Genomic DNA, 12259 nt, shown 5'->3' on the forward strand with positions numbered 1-12259 from the left:
TTGACACATAGCAGAGGATGGTTTCGATCCATCGACCTCTGGGTTATGGGCCCAGCACGCTTCCGCTGCGCCACTCTGCTCTTCCAAGAACTGCACACATTCCTGCTACAACACTTAGTTACTCCACTCAATCCAATCAAGAACTTGTGTGATGTGCCGCAAAAACAAGTGGCCCCACCTAGAGGCTTTCACTACTTTAAGGATCTGTTGCTAACATCTTGGCTACTGACACCAGAAGACATCATCATACGTCTTGTCGACTCCATGTGTCAGTGGATTTGAAGAATCAAGTTGCCAAAAGCTTTTTTAAAAAAAAGTTTTTATAAGAAAAGCAAATGTGATAATTATTTTAAAAAATCTAACTAGCATTTAGTCAGCATCTATGATGAAGCATTACACAATATTTCTAATCTGTAGAGACACTTACATAACGTACAAGTAGCTCATATTTGCTGCAGTTTATAAGTATTTACATTTGACTACTGAGTTTGGCGCCAAGCAAAACTTCGATTTTGTGACGGTACGCCTGTACTTGGTCTGACCCAGAGCTGCAACACATCTGCAGGAACGTGAGATTTAAGTTCTGCCTCAGAATACGTTGGAGAAAAAGGCATCTGAGCAGAAATGCAACTTTTTTTTTCAGTATACTCACAGAGTTCTATCAAATGTCAACAGCTAGGAAGTAATTCAGCGTCTCCCGCACACTGCAGTGCCTTTATATAAGAACAAGAGTGTCACACGTACATATTTTTGTTGTTTGTCCTCTAGCAGGGTCACAGAGACTTGCATTTGTGTATTTTCGCTCCAGCTCCCCTTTCCTCTTTCCTCTTTGTCTTCTCCGTCTGAGTTTGTCCTTTCGTGCTCCCTAAGATCCAGCTATCTGTTTATCTTCCTCCATCCTGTCTCCGCTTCGCCTTCATCCTCCTTCTATTCGTCTCTAACTCGGCTTCACCTCGACACGGACCTCCATATTTCTCTGCCTCCTACTTCCTTTCACTTGCCCCAGTATATATATTTCCCACAGTCAGACAGTTCATGGAAATGAGCTGTCAGCATCTGTCAGGCACTCCCAGCGGTGTGGAAGGAGAGCTGCTTCTCTTTCGCTCTCTGTCTCGGCTTTTGTCTTTCAGCGTGGTAGAGGGAGAGCTGCCTTTCTTTATTCCTTTCCAGTCGGTGCTCCGGGGAGCTCGATGCAAATAACCAAAGAGGCGCAAATGCAAATGGAGCAACTTGTCGACACACGTGTGTTAGCCTTTGCATCCGATGAATAACGCATATTATTTGGTGCTTTCGAGTTAACCTCCTCGTCCAACCCGATTGTCCCGTTTCTTTGTTCACCTGGAAGAACTGGAGCGCATAAATCTCTCATAAATATACAGGTTGGCAGATAAATAGAGGCAGACAGATAAGACATCTGTCATACTTTCAGGGGGGATGTTTGCCTGTCTGTTTGCGACAAATTGAAAAGTTTGGCGGACTGCAGTGGATAAAATACTTCTGGATTTTGATGCGCTGGTGTCTGTGCAGTTTGAAGCGAGATTGATTTGCAGCGGCAGAGCGCTTCACACGCGGAATAATTAATCGAGGCTGGGTGGAAGGCCGACGCGAGCCTGTATTGTGATCTACGATGCAGCTGGGGGATGTTGACTCGGCACTTATTTGCTATTGGTAAAACTTAAACGATAAAACTCCAGAAATTACTGTTTTGTCTACAAACAAGGTTAAGTATACATGTGCTTCAATAAGGCGCTGGAACCATGTGAAAAGAATTCCAAACAGAGTTAACTCATTTCATCGACACCAATGAGGAGATTACGAGGACAAATCTGTTGCGTTGAGAACTGCGTCAGACACAACGTCCACGCCGACTTGGTGGTGAAAGCACCACATTAGCAGCAGCAGTTTCATGGCTCCGTCTCTTTCTTCCAGGATGCGTTCAAGCACGAGTCGCTTCCTTTTTGTTTGTGCTCGGAGCTCGTAACACATAATCACAGCAGATATGCATGTAACACAGAACAAAAGAAACCTGAAGCTCTGATACGTGCCTCAGGTTGCGCTTTATGCCCGTATCGTACCACTTTGACAATCAGACCTGAGTAGACAGCTGCAGCGATTAAAATAGAAGTGCATCTGTTCCACCACGAGGCAGACGGCTGATAAACACAAACCTGTGTTGGGTAGTCAGGAGGAAGCAGCGAGCTGGAGAATCAGAAACACAGGAAACTATCGGAACTAAGGTGTGAATTGATGCACTTTCTCGTCCATTGCTGCTGTGCAAATATCAGATCAGTGCATTAAGATAACCAGTTGGAGCACTAACTTTACAGAAGGGCGGTAAAAACAAGATGTCACCATTAACAGAGCCCACAGTATGTCTTTTAACTCTGCCAAGCATGGAAACTATCTTTGATGTACAGTCGTGACTCGATAATCCAACCCTTAACCCATTAAAAACAGCCTTAACACACCGACAGCCTTGGATTGTGACTCCGACATGTTATTTAATGTCACCAATCAGGATGACGGCGTATTATCTGACTGAACAATCCCACAGATTGGCTACGTTCACACTGCAGGACTTGATGCTCAATGAGGATTTCTTTGTGAGTTCCTTCACGTTTCCAGTTCAATGCGACTTGTATGTGATCTGCTGTGTGAACTTTATACGACCCAAAAGTGTCCCGCATGCGCAGAAGAGGACACGACGACGTCACACGCAGCGAGCGTGCTCAGTGTTTACGGAGGTAAGTGTGACCGCTAACTTAACTGGCATCAGCAGCCAAGTACTGTCTGTGCGTCCCTTTGACATCTAAATCCATGTAAGTGGCAGCAGTGCTTGAGTGCACAGTTAAATTTTACATCTTTCTGCAGGAACTCAGTTGTATAATATGAGCTAGAAATCACGGCATGTTTTGCTTTGTTCACCTACTCTTTGGACAGTCCATGGACGGACAGCGAGAACACTTGTTGCTGCAGCGACGCCCCTTGTTTTGTCACAATGAAAGCTGCAGTGTGTTTCTGAGAGAAGATAAAAGGTGGCTGGCAGAAAGTGTCAGAAGAGGGCTGCACCAGCACACTGCACTGCTGTTGAACATGGACGCAACTCACAGGAAATACAGCTGTTACTGGAACACTTTCATTCATTAAGTACAGATGATAATAAAATCCAGTATAGCACTGTTTTTAATGGCCTGTGTATTCTGATGCCTTTCTATTATCAGTAAATCTTGCAACACTATAGTCTCTGCTCTCTAAAACAACCCACATGAGTGTCACATAGCTTCTGTTTGGCTGATTGGGTTTAGGGCCGGTGAGAACTCTGCTAGATGTAAGGAAATATCAGTGTTTTTGGTCAAAAAAAAGGACCTTAATGGTGGTTAAGCTAGTAAATAGATGGTTGGGTTTGATTTTGGTTAGAAATTATAAGGAGTCCATGTCAATATGGTTGCAATAATAAGGACAGGATTTTTAAAAAAAAAAACACACAATCAGTTGGAACCAGTAGACAAACAATAACTCTTGCGTTAAAGTCCAATGTTTCACTGACCCATCCACCCACCACCAGCTCCTCCCTACTGTCACCACCTTCTGCTGTCTTTATAGTCACTATGGACTGCAACGAGCTGCACAAATGACCCACATGCTCATTTCTATGAGAAGAACATTCTGTTTTAAACTTAAAAAGACGGATAATGATGCATTAGCCTCATATATTTATGAGTATTTTTTTGTGTTTGTTTGGTTTTCCTGAGGTTTTTCTGTGTCACATTCTCTGAGCTCTGCTTTACCAGGTATCTCATTAGCAACTAATACAACTTTTAGATGCTCTGGCACATTAAATTATGATAACGATCACTTGGAACAACTCGGGACTAATTAAAAACTCCAGGTATTGTTTATTTTATTTTTATTCATTTATTTATTTTTTTGGATGATGAAGCTCCTTGTTCAGTATCAAGCTGCTTTATTTCATTACTTTCATTAACAGTAATGTTGCATACTGTCGTCTACCACCAGGTTGCAGCTGAGAGTAAACAGCAGTGACGTCTTTGTTTGAATGTTTGTCAAATAAAACTCCAAAACATGACTTTGCAGGTAACATTTTAACCTACTTATATGGAATAAACCTTTTTTCTAGATCAGGTTTTTCCTGTGTGTGCTTCAGAACATGAACACTTCAGTGCCAGTGTGCGCTAAAGGAGAACAAACAGTGATTGTGATTGATTGGTTAGTTGGTTGCCATCAATCCAGACTGAAATGTCTCCAAAACTATTTAATGGATCACTGTGATATTTTGTACAAATGGGTCCTACTAACATTTAACATAGGCTAAATATTCCAGCAACTATTAGACTTATTACCATCAAACAGCTTTTAAAGGCCCCTGGGCAATTTATTCCAATGACTTTTGTGATTCTTGAACTTTTTGCTCCAGTAGAAGGTCAAAATGTTCACTTTTCACATATTAGAAATACAGTCATGACTCAATAATCCGACCCTTAACAATCTGAAACCCTTGCTGTCCGACAGGTTTTTAGGAAAAAAGAACAGAACCCATTAAAAGCTGCCTTAACATAGCGACAGCCTTGGATTCTGACTCTGACGTCACACGCAGCGAGCGTGCTCAGTGTTTATGGAAGTAAACATGGATGGTAACGGTGGAGCGTATCTGCCACTCCCCCACCGCCACCGATGGTGGAAACAGAAGTGTGAGCGCTAACTAAACTAGCATCAGCAGCCAAGTACTGCCACCCCATTGGAGCGCTCCCTCAGGGTGGAAGTGTCCCCTGACCACGCCGAATATTCATCATTAATTGGGCCTGAATATCCAGAGACCAGAAAGTGCTACTGGGACCATCCTTACTAGTTATTATAACAACTATCCATCCATCCATCCACTGGGTCGTGGGGACAGCAGGCGAAGCAGCCCAGACTTACATCCCCCAGCGACGCTTTCCAGCTCTTCCTGGGGGATCCCGAGGCGTTCCCAGGCCAGCCGAGAGATATAATCCCTCCAGCGGGTTCTGGCTCTGCCCTGGGGTCTCCTTCCAGGTGGACGTGTTCGGAAAACCTCCAGAGGAAGCCTCTCCAGAGGCATCCGAACCAGGTGTCCAAACCACCTCAGCTTGCTCCTTTCGACGCAAACAACTATGAACAATAAATATTAACAACTAATGAGCCTTCCAGCATCAAGCCCTCCTTGTATCTTGACCGCCGTCTTGACGATCCGACAGCTTTGCTATCCGACATAGAAGGTTTTACATTTAGTGTCGGATCATCGAGTCACGACTGTATCTCAATATGTAGATAACAGACAATACGTTCATGGTGTATTGATGATGCATCCAGGTGATGATAGTGATTCTTTTTTTATTATCTTGACATTTTGAAAGACACTGGATGGATTGCTATGAAAATGTTGGTTCAGAGAATGATTTTATTTCCTGACTTCTCATCTGGCGCCATTTGGTGAGAAATGTAATTTCATCCACGGGGTTAATATTTACTGGAGGAGGTGAGGAACAAAACATTCACTGTGTTTCCCGGTAATTTAACTCATCATTCTAGCTGTTTACTTGTACTTTAAAAATGAAAGAATGTCACCCTGCACAGTATTTAAATTACAGCAAAAGCAGCGGGTTTGCAGAAAAAAAACAACCAGGAGGTAATTTAGGCTGTAATTATTCCTGGGGAGGAGGAGGTGAAAAATGACTTGCGTGCTCACTCCAGATGGGATTAAAATCACTAATGTTGCTGGTGTTAAAATCACTCTGCCTCCTCTGGAGAAATTAATCCAATCTGAATGGAGCTCCGGTGTTGTTTCTACACGTGGTCCAACAACAACGGCGGCGTCTCTCCGTATGAAAGAGAAAAAGGTCAGCGCTGATCAACTTGTGTCCTTCGTGTTTTCAGCTCTCAGACTTTCTGAAACGTCCAAACACAAAGACGTCCCTCGCCGACTCTCTCGTCCGTTTAATGAATACTAAACTGCCTCTCGTCTTCGTTTAAGACCGTCAGAATCAAAGTGCACAAAAGACCGGCCTGCCCGTCACTAGCGTGCTTCTACAGACTCTCAGCTGTCCCTCGTCTGAACTCGGAGCTAAAGTTTTGGTCATTTTCTCGTGAGGGCAGCTTCACAAGTGGCGCCATTAAACCCTCCTCGGATGGACTGAGTGTGTGTTTGTGTCCTTAACGTTTATGTGCATTGTGTTTTGGAGATTTCCAAGTCTGTGCATTCATGCAGGCCTCCTCCAGCGCGTCCAGTCGGGATTTATCTCCCGGCGCATGGGTGTGTCTCGCACTTTTTGTGGAGCGACGCTGTGTGTGTGTGTGTGTGTTACTGTCTCAATAGCCTATTTCCCAGAAGTCGTTTCTCATCTCCGTTGATGGTGTTTGGTTCAAGGATGCAGGCTCGTACCCCGGAGTGGCTGCTTGCTTCAGCATCGCCACCAAACCACAACACAAATAAAGCTGAACTGCTGTAGTTTCCTCAGACATTATTTTTATGGCATTTCTGCGTCATTACGCGGAACAAAGAGGAGGAGGAGGAGGTTGACAGGAAAGACGAATGGAGCGGCATGCGTCTGAACCCACGGTGTCACGAGCATCCTGGTCGGATGAGCTGTAAGGTCACCTTGCGATTTTAGCATTTTTATGTCCCAACACTTTGTCTTTACGCTGCAGCAGGAGATTATTATATTATAGCACCGATTTTAATTTGGCTTGGCTTGAAAATGTGCAAACTGTGGCAGGTCTGCCTGTGCCATGTGAAAGCCAGGAAACAAAGATAAGACTCTGAGTTTATGAGAAATGACTCACGTTAGTTAACTTCTGTACGTCGGTGGGTGTCCTGAAACGGCTCCGCTTAAACAGAAACGTCCCTCGAATGGAAAATGAAAATTAGTTTATTTAATTTAGAGCAGAGCAAGATTGAAAAAAATAAAAAATAAACCTGAAAACTTAAATTTAAGTGTCTATATTCTGAAGGAATTCATTGCTCTAGAATGAATCGAGTGATTTGTAGGTGGGTGTGTCCTCATAGAACAATAAAAAGTAAATTCCAATAAGCTGAATAAAGCTGGTTTGCATGTTCTCCCCATGCAGCGTGGGTTCTCTCCAGGTTCTCCAGCTTCCTCCCACAAGGTCCAAAAACATGCTAGTGAGGATTAAGCAGTGTGTAGGTAATGGATGGATGGATGTTCCAACAGACAGAGCTCCGTTGCAGATTAGTCAAGGGAAGTGAAGCCGTTTTGTTGTATGTGAACGAATGAATGAATGAATGAATGAATGAATGCCCTTTATTGTCATTATACAGTGTACAACTAGATTGGAGAGGTTCTCCCATTTTCAGTGCAAGTAAAAAAAAACTAAAAACAAAATAAAGTGCAAAACTGCTCAGTAAAATATAAAAAAAATAAAAAAGGATAAATATATGAAAATAAATAAAAGGTTTAAAATAATGGATATTTACATGCTGCACATAGTGGAGGAGTCTTATTGAGGCAGAGCGGATGTTTTAAATGGGAGAGTTCATGATGGTGATGGAAAAAAAAAACTGTAGTAAACAACAACAAAACAGTTGTGGCATTGTGTGTTTTGTTTGGTTTAATGTGTAATTTTGCCATAACTTCACGCTGCAGTGTCAATGCTTAAACTACAAATTATTCAACCTACTTTAATTATACCTAAAATACATGTTTGACTAATGTATTTGGCAAGTATTAATATCAAAATGAAGATGTTAGATATATCACATAATGCAGTGCTAAAGACCTATATTTATACAGATAACAGTAAACTTGAAAGTACCATTTTCAAATAAAGTCAAATTACTGGTTAAAAAAAGAGTAAAAATGGTTTGGTTCTGTCTTCCAACCCTCTCCTCAGTTCAGAACCAGGACCAGGCTGCATCAGTTGTTAAAATCCAACCAGAGAGCAGAGAACGCCACATTTAATGACGACGCCTCCTGCTACGATTAAAATGGGAGTAGCTTTGTTGTGCTTCAACGTGGCAGCGCTGCAGCTGAGAAGGCTCAGTAGCGCCGGTGTCGCCGACCCGTTGTTAAGCAGCCGTTATTAACTCTCTAATTTACAGTTTTTCAAATCTCACTCTGGCCCTCTGATGGGAGAAAATGATGCAAGTTCAAACCTGTTTAATTTTCATGAACGGATAAAAGGGCCCGGCATCCGCTCGCTCTGGTTTCTAACAGACGTCCTGCTGGGGTCGGACTCCACATCCCACAGTCCTCCTGTTGTGTGTTTTGTGTGAATGGAAACGGGGATGTGTGTGGATTCTTATGAGCTGTGGCGTAGACGGACTGGCCGTGGCTGTGCTGTTTACCCACGCTGCCTGTTTGCATCAGCGTCGTCGTCCTGCGTTATGATGCAGCTCTGATCCTGGAAGCTCGCCGCTGTTTGTCTGTTTTACCAGCAGCGGCACCAAAGTCTGTATGTTGGTGTGTTAGTGTGTGTCGGTTAGCAAGGCAAGTACATCGGCCTATAGAGAAATAATTAAATAATAATAATGGCTGTTGCTGTTGTTGTTGTTAGTTATCTGCATTATTATTACTATCGCTGTTGTTGATTTTGTTACCGTAAATTCCGGACTATATGAGCACACCTGAATATAAGCTCCACCCACTAACTTCAAAAAGAAAACTAGTTTTGTATATTTACAGGCCGCACTTGTCTATAAGCTGCAGGTGTCCACGTTGGAACATGAGATATTTACACAGAAAAATGTTTTAAACTTTTAATTAAATATGCACCGGTAACATACATAAATGCTTTTTTTCCTGAACAGTGCCTGTAACACGGCTGGTTAAGAAAATAAAAACTACAGCAGCCTACCAGGAAAAGTCATTGATCGCTATCTTCATCTTCCTCCTGCACTAAAACCACTAAAGTCGTCTTCTTCAGTGTCTCAATGTCGCTTTCGTCTCGAGGCAAATTCGTAAAACTAGTAAAAATCCATAAATTAGCCGCATCAGTGTTAAAAGTGTGTGAAAAAAGTAGCAGCTTATAGTCCAGAATTTACGGTAATTGTTTTTGTTGTTTTGTAATTGCAGAAAAAAATGAAAACTGAGTGGAGTAAATAAAATATTGGATTAAAAAAAGCCAAGATATTGACTTATATCTTAACATAAATAACTGATTACACAAAAAAGGACCATTAGGAAGACAATACATGACTATGAAGCTTTAAACTTTTTCTAATGTTTTTTTTTACATTTTCAACATAATTTCAAGGCACCGCAAAGGTTCAAGAAGCCAACAAAGGGGCTTGAACAACAGCCTCCATCATGTGATGTGAACACTGGGCAGTGCAGCCGTCACAGGCTGCCAGCTGCAGGCATGTCAGAGCACAACAAAGACATGATGCAACGTGTGGATAAGGCCGGCCAGACCTGATTGCTTCTCACATAAGAGGAATTCATTTTCTGTTTGTGATAGATTGCAACAGCAGAGAGAATATGAGGCCGGACTCGCTTCTCACCGCGCGGTCCGCAAACACGCCGCTCTAAACAGTGTTTATATTAAACCGTATGGGGGGAGAAACCGTCAGCAGCGTGGCTCAGGTTCTGTGTTTTTTTTTTTTGCTAATTGCGGTGTTGACTTTGTCACGTACCGGCTGTGCGGTCGGTTCAGCCCGCGTGGCGGCTTCTGGGTCTGACGGACGAAACAAGGACACAGAGCGTTTCGCCGCTGCAGCACCGGATCCGTCTGATTGGCTCTCACACGTGGAGACAGGACATATTTTACGTTAGGGGAGATTACAGCAGCAGGATGAGGAGATGGATTTTTATCTGTGGCTGCATGTGTGTGGGGGCTGCTGGGTAATAATTGCAGACATTTTTAGGGGAGTAACTTTAATGTGTTTGATGGCTTTAAGGAGACTCGATCGATAGAGGGGACGATGGAGGAAGCTAGCTCGGCTGTGAAAGCGTCAGCCGGTATGCAGAAACTGATTTAACTGAGCCACATTATTTATAAAGTACTGAGAGTTACTGCAGAAGTGATGACATTAGTGGACTGGTTTTGGTTCTGCAGGTTTTCAGATTTAAGTCTCAGTAGCACAATAACTGGATGAACACTGAACTTAAATAAAAAAACTACAACAGTCATGGTTGCTTACATTCGATGCCTCACAGCCTGCCGGACATATGCAGCGATTAAAACCCCAAACTTGTGTTTTTAAGAAGACATTACTTGTGGATTACTGATACCGTAGCGTCACTCATTCATCTTCGTTGCAAAAGGCAGCAGATCACACAAACATCATCATGTTCCTACAGTAGCACAGGAAGAACAGTGGCTTCGTTTTCCTGCACGCTCGACAGGAGAAGGATGACGGAGCTGTTTGCAATCTGCAGACCTCTAAATCTTACCTCGGAGACCTTTAGAGAAGAACGCCGACAGTGATTAAGGCGTGTGTAAAAGCAAAAAAGGTCTCTACACATGTGGCAAGAGACCGTCCAAGAATATGGAGAACGTTCGGCCAAATCTTTGAGACGACGTGGAAGACGCTTCACCCCGTCTCAGCGTATAGAGCTCTACCTACCTGTCCTGCTTCCCTCAAATCATCCACTATGAATAAATCAGCATCTTGTCTTTTTGCAGGGAGATTGTTTTATAATACTAATATAAAGTCGACTGCGGTGAGAGGAGGCCGGTCACAACTCGCCAAAGGCCGCGTGAGGATTACACAAGACGAATCCGGTTTGCATGCAGCGCAGCCCCGAGTCTTATTTTTAGTATTCCCGTGTAAATTGGGCATTAAAATGTTGAGTCACATCTGATTTATGAATAGCAGAAGTCACACGCACATTTTTTTTTTTTTATTAATCTGCTTTTCTCCCTCCCAAATCTGACGTAAAACATGAAACTCAAATAGCAAAGCACGGCGCGCTGTGTAATTCCCAGTAGGACTGATTTTTTTACTGCATACATAAGCATGCCCTCAGAATAAAATTCATTCTGCTGCTTTAAATACATTTCAGACGCTCGGGAACTTAACAAATTATATATCTCACGCTGTAGGCATTTAGCCGCTGATGACCTGAACTTGGATTGAACTTTTTGGGTATTTTGAGGACTGCAGTGGCCACATGAAGACTGGAACTTCCTCTAAAGAGGTCCAACTGTAATCCTTTTAAACAAGTTTGTGGAACGTCTCACATGTCCTCTGACTGTTTATGTCAAGTTTCGGTTTAAAACAAAGGACAGATCACACCTATACCACCTCTAGAGGGTTTTAGTCCTTTTCCAAACAAACTATTTTAGTGTCTGTAACTTTAAACGCAACCGAGCTGCTGCTACAGGAACTCATCTGCTTCTACTGTGATCAATGGTCCAAACCCAAAAAGTTGTCAAGTGTATGAAAAGTGGACTCTTGGAAGCTGTTATAGGCCTTTTTCTGTGAGTCCACCACATACAGTGTCGATATAAAGTGTTAACCCCCATCAGAAGTTTCCCCATTCAAAATAAAGGTGTTTTGTTTTTTTTTTGTTTGTTTGCTCTTTTTCCAAAAAATGTGTCAGAAGAGACTCTTTCGTGTCAAAGTGAAAACATACATCTACAAAGTAATGCCAATTATTAAAAATCTAAAATGTGAAATAAGTGAGTGCATAAGTTTTCACCCCCTTTGAAGGGACTGATCTAATCCAACAACAGGTGCAGCGAAGTGGTCCAAGAAGCCAGTGATGGACCCATAGACACCTGGCACCATACAGTGTTAGTAATGTCCTCTTTCATCTCAAACAGTCACCAATTGGTTTAGAATGTTGATTATTTTTCTTGGATTTACTCTATGATACCGTTTCCAATTTGAAGTCAGTTCTGCTCTACGGTTGTGAGACATGGCGGACAACACGGACGACGCAGCAGAAGATTCAGACATTTTTCAACACCTGCGGCAAAGCAGATACTGCGAAGGAAGCGGGGCTGGATCGGACACACCCTCAGGAAGCCAGCGTCCAGCACCACACGCCAAGCCCTAACCTGGAATCTGCACGGGAAGAGGAAGAGAGGCCGGCCTCGCAACAGCTGGAGACGAAACACTGAGGCAGAGCAAAAGCAACGAGCGACCAACTGGACTAAAATGGCCAGAACAGCCCAGAACAGATGGGTCGATGGGCTATGCTCCATGGGGCCAAAAAGACGAAAGAAGACTGTTTCCAGTTTGAGTGCACGCACTTTGGTTAACATTTAACTATCATAAGTTTATCAAACTAGTTTTGAATTGTGAATACATTGCACC

At 43.0% G+C, this 12259-nt stretch overlaps 1 non-coding gene across 1 annotated transcript; it reads right to left on the reverse strand.

The window, feature by feature from the left end:
- Positions 1–8: 8 nt before the first annotated feature.
- On the reverse strand, positions 9–80 carry trnam-cau (transfer RNA methionine (anticodon CAU)). The gene has a single exon. It is a non-coding gene; the product is annotated as a tRNA-Met (tRNA).
- Positions 81–12259: the final 12179 nt, after the last annotated feature.

The sequence above is a fragment of the Stegastes partitus genome, unplaced genomic scaffold, assembly GCF_000690725.1.
Source record: "Stegastes partitus isolate 25-593 unplaced genomic scaffold, Stegastes_partitus-1.0.2 Scaffold1243, whole genome shotgun sequence".
Lineage (NCBI taxonomy): Eukaryota > Metazoa > Chordata > Actinopteri > Pomacentridae > Stegastes > Stegastes partitus.